At 47.0% G+C, this 9,195-nt stretch overlaps 1 long non-coding RNA gene across 1 annotated transcript in view; it reads right to left on the bottom strand.

The window, feature by feature from the left end:
• Nucleotides 1-337: 337 nt before the first annotated feature.
• Nucleotides 338-9,195, bottom strand: part of LOC141083996 (uncharacterized) — a 33,998-nt gene continuing 25,140 nt past the window's right edge. The window contains exon 2 of the long non-coding RNA XR_012230898.1: nucleotides 338-673. This is a non-coding gene — a long non-coding RNA (uncharacterized lncRNA). The remainder of the gene's footprint in view (nucleotides 674-9,195) is intronic.

The raw sequence follows: 9,195 nt of genomic DNA, 5'->3' as shown, positions 1-9,195 counted from the left end.
AGCAGCATTGGAAAGTTGGAAATGGGAGGTGAACGTCTAACTTGGAATTGATCCAAAAGTCACCAAAAATCAACAAACATGGAGAGAGAAACAGCACATTTAGTAAAATGAACCTTTTATTAACCCATGCAATGATTCACTTCCAATGATTCACTTTTTCAAGCATGTATGGGAAATGCGTATGAATTACTAGAAAGTTCACGTCATTGGGTGCGATGCCTCACTCGCCATATAAATTCTCCCAGATTACATTGGCTGCTCAGCTCCTTCAGAACACACCACACAAAAGCCCTGACAAATCACCACCACCAAAAAGACAAACAGCATACTGTATAAATGTGGTATCCTTGATATTTAATCAATAATACACAAACCCACAATCTTCATCAAGGGATCTTGCGAAAAGAGCTCTGCTCATTGTAGAAGTGGACCACTTTTTATCCATGTGGTGGTCTTTTTTTCATTTTTGCGTTTGGCGTGCTCTATTTTATTCATTTGTCAACCTTTTTTTTTTTTTCCTAAATTGGATGGAGGTTTCTCGATCATCCACTAGCAACTGGTCCACCTCGTTTGCAGATCCAGTTCTGTCAGCAAATTGGACCAGAGTAGAACGTCTTCTTTGTATGTATGCTGCCAATCTGATTTGGTTGTCTTTTCCAAACATAGTTATGTTCTGAGGATATACAAACAATATGCACATTATTTATAAAAAGTATAGTTTCTTAAAGTATCTTCTGAATTATTTTCCAGTCTTTGGGGACTTTCAGAGTACATACAATATCAAACACCAAAACCCCCTTCTGCTCAACAATAAACCTTTCTAAAAAATATTATGCAATGTAGCAATGTCATCTTCCTTTGTTAATTGTATTTTTCTTAATCTTTGAAGAGTCTTACATCACTCACAACTTATTCTTTAGGTGTCATTGTTTTCAGTCATCTTGTATCCTTCAGCTCCCATTCTTTTACGGCATCTATATACTCTTTTATACTATTTATATTATCTTTAAGCATTGTTCGTGTTCAATGTTCTGAATTTTTTTTTATTCAAAGTTTTGGATTCATGAATTTTCAGACCCTGAACTGAGCAACTAACAAAGAAACTCTGAAAACCACAAAATGATTACCGTGTGTTGTGTTTAATGCAGGCAGAACCCCATAAAGAATACTGTCTGAATTTAATTTTACTCCATTGTATTTCATCACGCAAACTCAATGTACCCAGAACATTTCTAGTCTTCTAATCATTTAGTATTCCACAACTTAACCTGCATGCACTTTAGGCTCTTGTTCTTTTCTTTATTTTCTCATCAAATTTATCTTCCCTTTTGCAATCTTTTTTATTTTTGTCCACTTCCCAGTAAACTCTTGCAATCTCCATTTGTACCATCCACTTTAATTTATTTTCCCCATTCTACATCTATTTCTTATTTTAGTGTGCCCACGTCCCCCACTCCTATTAACTATCACAGCTCCACTTGAAAACCCACTTGAGTCAGATGCTTGGATGCTTCAAGATCCCTATTTTTCTCCTAAGAGCCCACACAGCTGAGAAAAACAAAATCCACTGCAGATGCCAAATGAATAAAACAAACAGGCTATCTGGTCGACTTTTTATAAGTGCCCTTTTAGCCTCTTTGTTGTGAGTTTGCTTTGCCCACGGGGTCTTTCCTAATGTTCAGTGAACTGGACAAAAGGCTCCACTAAGCAACATAGCTTGGACGATTTTGCTTCGTGATGTTTGTGTTACATTTGCTCCTGGGTATAGGAGTTGGGTAGGAGGGGTAGGACGTCGGAGGAAAGAAAGACACAGGTGCACAAGAGGAAATAATTCGACATTTACCCAGATGTAGCAGAACGAACAATACGATTTTTCTTTTCTGGTTAAACTCCTGAGACCCATCTGTTTTAAAACCCTTTGTGTCATAAAGGGCTGCGCTGCAAGATAGATGATTATATCTTAATGCAGGAACCTCAGTTGAAAACACAAACAGTTCTTCCATACAAAGCAGTTGTGTACTCATGAGAATGACTGCATCCATTATCCATAAAGATCCACATATTACACATACATTTAACATTGGAGGATATTATTAGTTTTACATCTACTTGTATGATACTGTGTTCAGTAGAGGTGAGCAGCTCAAGCAAAATCCAAATTTGCCTGTTCACATGGATTTTATTGAGAAATTTGAATTTATGAGAAGTTTTTGTCTACAAATTGAATATCCCTTATCATGCTCTGGGGCCTGGGTAGACACCAGAGCATATTAAATGTAAAATGTAAAAAATTGAAAATGCAAAACAAAAACCTAGTCAATCCTCACTTCTCTGATTGTCACCGATGCTTCCAGTCCAATCATTGGCTCCTTGGTCATGTCTTATCTCCAGCCAGATGCTCACTCAAGGCTGGAGCTTCTGGCTGGAAATACTTTATAAATCGGCCTGGAGTTGTGATGCGATGGAGCCACAGAGGATCAGTCTGTTGGCAAGAACCAGTGAAGGCTCCCAAAGAGGTAAGCTGTGAGTGTGAGATGAGCATTTTTTCTAACCCTTTGCCAGACCTCTACTGTTCAGGAAAATGGTGACGGAAGCTGGCCATCATTTTCCTGAATTCACACAAAGCGAATTACGAAAAAAAGTGTATTCTCTAGAATGTGGATTGTTGTATAATTAGAGAAGAATTAAATTCCACTGGAATAAATTCCCCCATTTCTAGTGTTTGGATATTTTGCTGGAGCATGCAGTGTACCCAGACATATGTATCGGTAAGCATGAATATCTGCCTGCCATTGATACCCTCTGAAAGAAAAACATATGCTATAGGTTATACTTTTCATTTCATTCTGGCAAGGATACAACTACAGTCAGATTTGAGTAAATTGGAGAATTGGGCTGAAACATAGCAAATGAGGTTTAACACAGATAAGTGTAAGGTTATGCACATGGGAAGAAGAAACAGATGCTACAATTACTTACTAAATGGGAAACTGCTGGGGAAATCAGACATGGAAAAATACTTAGGCATCTTAGTCAATAAGAAGCTAAGTTGGAGTGCCCAGTGTCAGGCAGCTGCCACCAAAGCAAATAGGGTCATGGGATGCATTAGAAAAGGTCTGGGGGCACGAGATTAAAACATAATTCTCCCTCTGTACAAGTCACTCGTCAGACCACACTTGGAGTATTGTGTGCAATTTTGGACGCCGGTGCTCAAGAAAGACATTACTGAACTTGAAAGGGTTCAAAGGCGGGCTACTAAAATGATAAATGGAGTTGATTCACTTCAATACCCAGAAAGGTTATCAAAATTAGGTCTATTTACTCTAGAAAAGAGAAGACTTAGGGGAGACCTAATATATATGTACAAGTATATCAGAGAGCAATACAGAGATCTCTCCAATGAACTGTTTGTACCAAGGACTGTGACAAGAACAAGGGGGAATTCTCTTCGTTTGGAGGAAAGAAAATTTCTGCACCAGCATAGAAGAGGGTTCTTCATGGTAAGAGCAGTGAGGCTCTGGAATTCTCTTCCTGAGGAAGTGGTGATGGCCAACTCACTGAATGAATTTAAGAAAGGAATGGATGCTTTTCTTGTGAGTAACAGTATAGAAGGTTACGAATAACATAATATTACAGGTAGATGGTTGACCCAGCTTAGGGGAAGGAATTTTTTTCCCTATGGAGAAAATTGGCTTCTACACTGTGGGTTTTTTGCCTTCCCCAGGATCAACAATGCAGAACAGCTGCACTAAAAATAGGTTGAATTAGATGGACATAAGGTCTTCCTTCAGCCTTCAAAACTATGTTACTGTGATATATTGATCAAATGTATAACTAGGCTGGTTTTATACATTTGTAAAACATAAACCATTCTCAGATAAGAAAAGACAACCCGACTGCCAAGTCTTCTAGCTTGGGATAACTGCCTCATAAATGCAAATTAAACTATGCAGTTCAGCTCAGGAGAGTCATAGCAAGTTCATTTGTAAGAGTGGTGGACTGTGCTACTGTGTTCCTACCCCTGAGGACACCAATCATGTGAATATTGTGAATTGTGTCATGCATTTCTGTGCACCTAGTGTATAATGTGATAAGTACTGCTAATATAGCATTATAAAGTATAATATGCATAATATATATATAGTTTAAGGATATGGACAATATGCTTAGTACAGACTGTTATAGGATGGTAACTGTAGATGAAGGTAAAGGATAAGATACAGTAAATGTTTGGGGGCTAGCCCACAATGGGAGGGGGATACTGCTAGTAAAAAGCAGGCAGTTCCTGTAGTAATTGAGATAGGGAAATACAGTACAGGGTCAAGTTCAAGTGCAGTAGACTGCTAGGGCTAGCATATACCTACAGTTTGAGACAGTGGGAGGCTGTACTAGTATCTCGTACGGACATTCCGGCAACGACAAGAGCTCAAGGCCCAGGATAAGGGCTAAAGGGGATAGTGCTAGTAAAAAGCAGGTACTTCCTGGTAGTAATTGAGATAGGGAAGAACAGTACAATGTCAAGTTCAAACAAGTGCAGTAGGCTGCTAGATCCAGCATATACCTACTGTGAGGCAGAGGGAGGCTGTACTAGAATCCCGAATGGACAATGCATCAACGTCAAGAGCTCAAAGCCCAGCATAAGGACTAAAGGGTGCCCCATATCCTCTGGTGCACCGGGGAAGAGGGACACGGTACCATGTGAAAGGAAGGTGTTGGATCCCTGGTGCACTGTGGAACTGGATAGGAAATCTCTGAGGCTGACAGAGCCAGTGTGTGGGGAGGAGGACTCCCAAACAGTGAATGGGCAGGTACCCAGGGGACCGCCATCAGGGTTCCTGAGGGAACGATACTGGGAGGACAGTAAAAGGAAAGACTTGACTGAACTTGTCAGGGAAACAGGGGGCGGGGCAAGTTTAAAGGGAGCAGGGGGCGCGCTGAAGTGGCAGTTGACAGAGAGCCGTGTGAGACAGGGAGAACCGAGGGAGCGGACGGTGTGTTGTGGAGAGACCGACAGGGGCCTGTGAAAGGAAAGCTGCGGACTCACGACAAATGAGACTTGAGAGTCGGCCACTGGCGGCTACTCCCCTCATACGGTCGCATACAGCCACCCCCTCTGTTTCCCGCCCTGTTGTGACAAGTCCACGACCTCCACTGACCGCTGCGACGACAGACGATTCCTTTACAGCGGTCAGGACACTGTCCCCCTGCATTCTCCCTCAGCTGCGGCCCTGTCATCACCGGGCCCAGGAGGCACCACCTCGCTACAGGCGGCGGGAGAGGCCCCCGTCCGGTTTGCTAAGGGGCCCCAAGCAAAGGTCGGTGAACGGTTATATTTAGAGACTGCGTCATAACTCCGCAGTGGGATGAGAGACGCCAGGAGATGCTTGTTGCGCCCCACCGGCATCGTTTCTTCAGGGCCTGTTGTGCCCCACCGGCATCGTTTCTTCAGGGCCTGTTGCGCCCCACCGGCATCGTTTCTTCAGGGCCTGTTGCGTCCCACCGGCATCGTCTCTTCAGGGCCTGTTGCGCCCCACCGGCCCAGTTTCTTCAGGGCCTGGTGTGCCCCACCGGCATCGTTTCTTCAGGGCCTGTTGTGCCCCACCGGCATCATTTCTTCAGGGCCTGTTGCACCCCACCGACATCCTCTCTTCGGGGCCTGTTGCACCCCACCGGCACCATTCCTTCAGGGCCTGTTGCGCCCCACCGGCATTGTTTCTTCAGGGCCTGTTGCACCCCACAGGTATCGTCTCTTCAGGGACTGTCAAGCCCAGTTCTGTCCCGGAATATCGAGGCGTCAAGGCAGCCGCATCAGCGACCCCCTACGCGGCCACGATTGTTATCCTAAACAGACCCCCTGGAAGGATAAGTTTAATATAGGAGATAAGGACCCGTAGTTTGGTCATACGTGGCCTATAGCACCCGGGCAAACCGGGTTAATCGCATTACAATAAGGAAGTGTTGTTAGGATTGTGGAGTCCCTGCGTGGACTAGTTTGTTGTTAACACTTTTGGTTTGCTCAATATAGCCCCAGCGGCTACAGTTTATAAAAGTTTATTCCACAAGCCACACTCAATGTCGTGTCTCGTCACTGCATCCTGCGAACCTGCTGAACCCTACACTTGGCGTAGTCGGCAGGATGCAGTCTCCGAGCACAGACAGTGGTGCCCCAGATCAGGGTAGAGCTGTAAACTCTACAAATGATGAACAACCTGCCTAGATTTTCTGGCTCCAATACTATGTTATGGAGCTGGATAGAGCGGATGCAGGGGCTCTTTCGGATGCACCCAATGACCCCTGATCTGGAGGCCGAGGTGGTACTCATGGCACTGGACGGGGAGGCGCGGAGGTCAGTGATGTTGAAACCTCCGGGGCACCGCAACACTTTTGAAAAAGTGTTACAGATAGTAGAACAGACCCATGGGGACCCTACTAATGTGGGAGAGTTAAGAACCTGTTTGTTAAGTCGGATGCAAATAGAGGGGGGAGACGATCATAGAGTATATGAATGTCCTTCAAGAATTGCATGCGGCTATAGAAAGAAAGGTCGGGGTAGGGGCAGGACCTGTTGACATTACCCTACGTGACCTACTGGTGACTGGTTTGCGAGATCCCTTAGTCAAACAGGCACTGCGGGAACAGATCAGAATGAATCCCCGAATAGATTTTTTAGAGGTGGGGAGTCAGGCATGTGCTCGAGAGCAGAAGCAGGGGATGGCGGTCCCTGTGGGGAAAGTCCGAGGTGTGGAGGCCTCCGCGAGTGTAGTCGAGGAGCCTCAGTGGGTGGAAGAGATGAAGCAAGAGCTGAAAAGTATTAAGGGCGAGTTGGCCGAAGTAAAGCAAAGAACCGGGACCAGGACTGGATGACCAAGCTTTAACTCCGGCTCTTGGGGATCACGCTCCCCGCGGGGTGGTCAGCCTACACAGGCCCGGTGTTTTGAGTGTGGAGAACCAGGCCACATTGCCCGAGAGTGTCCGCGGCGTGGGAGATACCCACCCCGGCGGCCATTAAACTAAAGGGCTCTGGGCTGGGGGGACGCCGCTCGGAGCAGAAAACCACAAATAGGGGTGGTGGAAGTCCTGAAGATTTGGTAGCAAAATTTTCGGTGGTTTGGGCAGAAGTGGAGGGCCGGGCCGTCCGGTGCCTGGTGGACACGGGGTCACAAGTAACCACTATGCTCGCAATGTACTTTCAACAGAACTTCTCGGAAGCAGCAAGGCCTCAGTGGGGGCCCGTGATCAAACTAGTAGCTGCCAACCAACTGCCAGTCCCAGTTGCCGGGGTGGTGTGGGTGCAAGTGACGCTGTGCAGTAAATCCCTTGGTGGCAGAGGGGTGGTACTGACTCAAGGAGAAGCTGATAAGCAACACCCTATAACCCTAGACATGAATGTGCTTTGAGAGTTTGGCAACCTACTGCTCAATGACCCTACACAGAGGATACTGAAGCAGTGGGGTTCTCGCACAGCCCAGGGACAGGTATTCCAGCAGCTGGTGCGGGGAGCACGGGTACCTCAGGATCGCCAGGAAGGCGAGGCTCTGAGTAAAGCCATCACCCCAGCGACTCCCCTGCTTGTGTTACCTCCTGGCTAGACTGTGGTGGCCCTGGCCATTCGAGCCCCGATACCCTTGGAGGGCGTGGAGGTGCAGGTGGAGCCGTGTCACTCGGATCGCTTACCTCCTGGCATACTGGTGGCCCGTTCCCTGGCTACCATGCAAAAAGGAGCCGTCCTGGTAAGCTGCGTTAACCTTGAAGACCGAGACACCATTCTGAAAGCACGGACTGTACTGGCCAAACTAGTAAGGCCTTTAGAAGAAGTGCTGCCAGCTTCGGTGGTTCAATTACGAGTACACCCCGAGGATCCTTGGGAAGTAACAATATGAACCTTACAGGCCCACTAAGTCTCGGCACAAGAGAAGGGCCAAAATATTTTGGAGCAGATGCGGGCCGAGCTTTCTGGATTAACTGCGGCCCAACTCTCACAGATAAAAACATTGCTGGGACAGTACCATGAGGTATTTGCTAGTCATGAGGACAATTTTGGGTGTACCACCGCCATCACTCATGAAATCCCCACAGCAGGAGCGGCCCCTATCCGGGAACGATATCGATAGATTCCGCCAGAGCTCTATCAAGAGGTGAAAACTTTGCTAGCCCAAATGCTGCGAAAAGGGGTGATACGGGAAAGTCAAAGCTCCTGGGCGGCCCCAATTGTGATGGTCCGGAAGAAAGGTGGTACACTACGATTCTGTGTGGATTATCGTAAACTGAATGCTTCCACTATTAAGGACTCATACCCGCTGCCCCGCATAGAAGAATCCCTGTCCGCCTTGGGGAAGGCAACATATTTTTTGACCCTGGACTTGGCCAGTGGGTACTGGCAGGTGCCCATGTCAGAAGAAGGTAGGGCCAAGACAGCGTTCATATTGCCCATGGGACTGTTTGAGTTCAATCGGATGCCGTTTGGGCTGGCCAATGCCCCCGGGACCTTTCAGCGATTGATGGGATGTCTGGGAGATCTCAATTTTGAGGCCTCGTTGATCTACCTGGACAACATCATTGTCTATGCCGCCACCGTCGAGCACCACCTGAAGCAGTTGGGACAGGTAATCAGCCGGTTGCTAAAGTACGGGTTGAAGATGAAGCCTCAGAAATGCCACCTATTTCGCTCTCAGATTGAGTATCTGGGTCATGTCGTTTCGGCAGAGGGTGTGAGGCCATCCCGGGAGAAGGTTGCTGCTATCCAGGAATGGCCTACCCCCGAGACGGTGAAAGATGTGCGGGCTTTTCTGGGGTTAGCCGGGTATTACCGTCGCTTCGTAAAGAATTTTGCATGTCGAGCTCGAGCCCTGCATGACCTACTGAAGGGGGCTCCCGCTGGGGCCAATGGGTGAAAAATCCAGTGGCAACACCCTGAGGAAGAGGCCTTCCGAGACCTCAAGGCTGCACTCTTGGATGCCCCAGTGTTGGCTTATGCGGATTTCTCTCAACCGTTCATCTTGCACACTGACGGGAGTCTTCACGGGCTGGGGGCTGTGTTGTTACAGGTTCAGGATGACCAGGAGAGGGTGATCGCATATGGAAGTCGCTCACTCCATGACTCCGAGCGTAACCCTGACAATTACAGCTCTTTTAAGCTCGAGCTCCTCGCAGTGGTGTGGGCTATGACGGAGAGATTCGCAGAGTACCTAGCGGGCT

The sequence above is a fragment of the Dendrobates tinctorius genome, unplaced genomic scaffold (genome assembly GCF_039654945.1).
Source record: "Dendrobates tinctorius isolate UK_male_01 unplaced genomic scaffold, ASM3965494v1 ptg000022l, whole genome shotgun sequence".
Lineage (NCBI taxonomy): Eukaryota > Metazoa > Chordata > Amphibia > Anura > Dendrobatidae > Dendrobates > Dendrobates tinctorius.
Note: the sequence above shows the minus strand (reverse complement) of the source record. Positions and strands in the feature narration are given on the sequence as shown.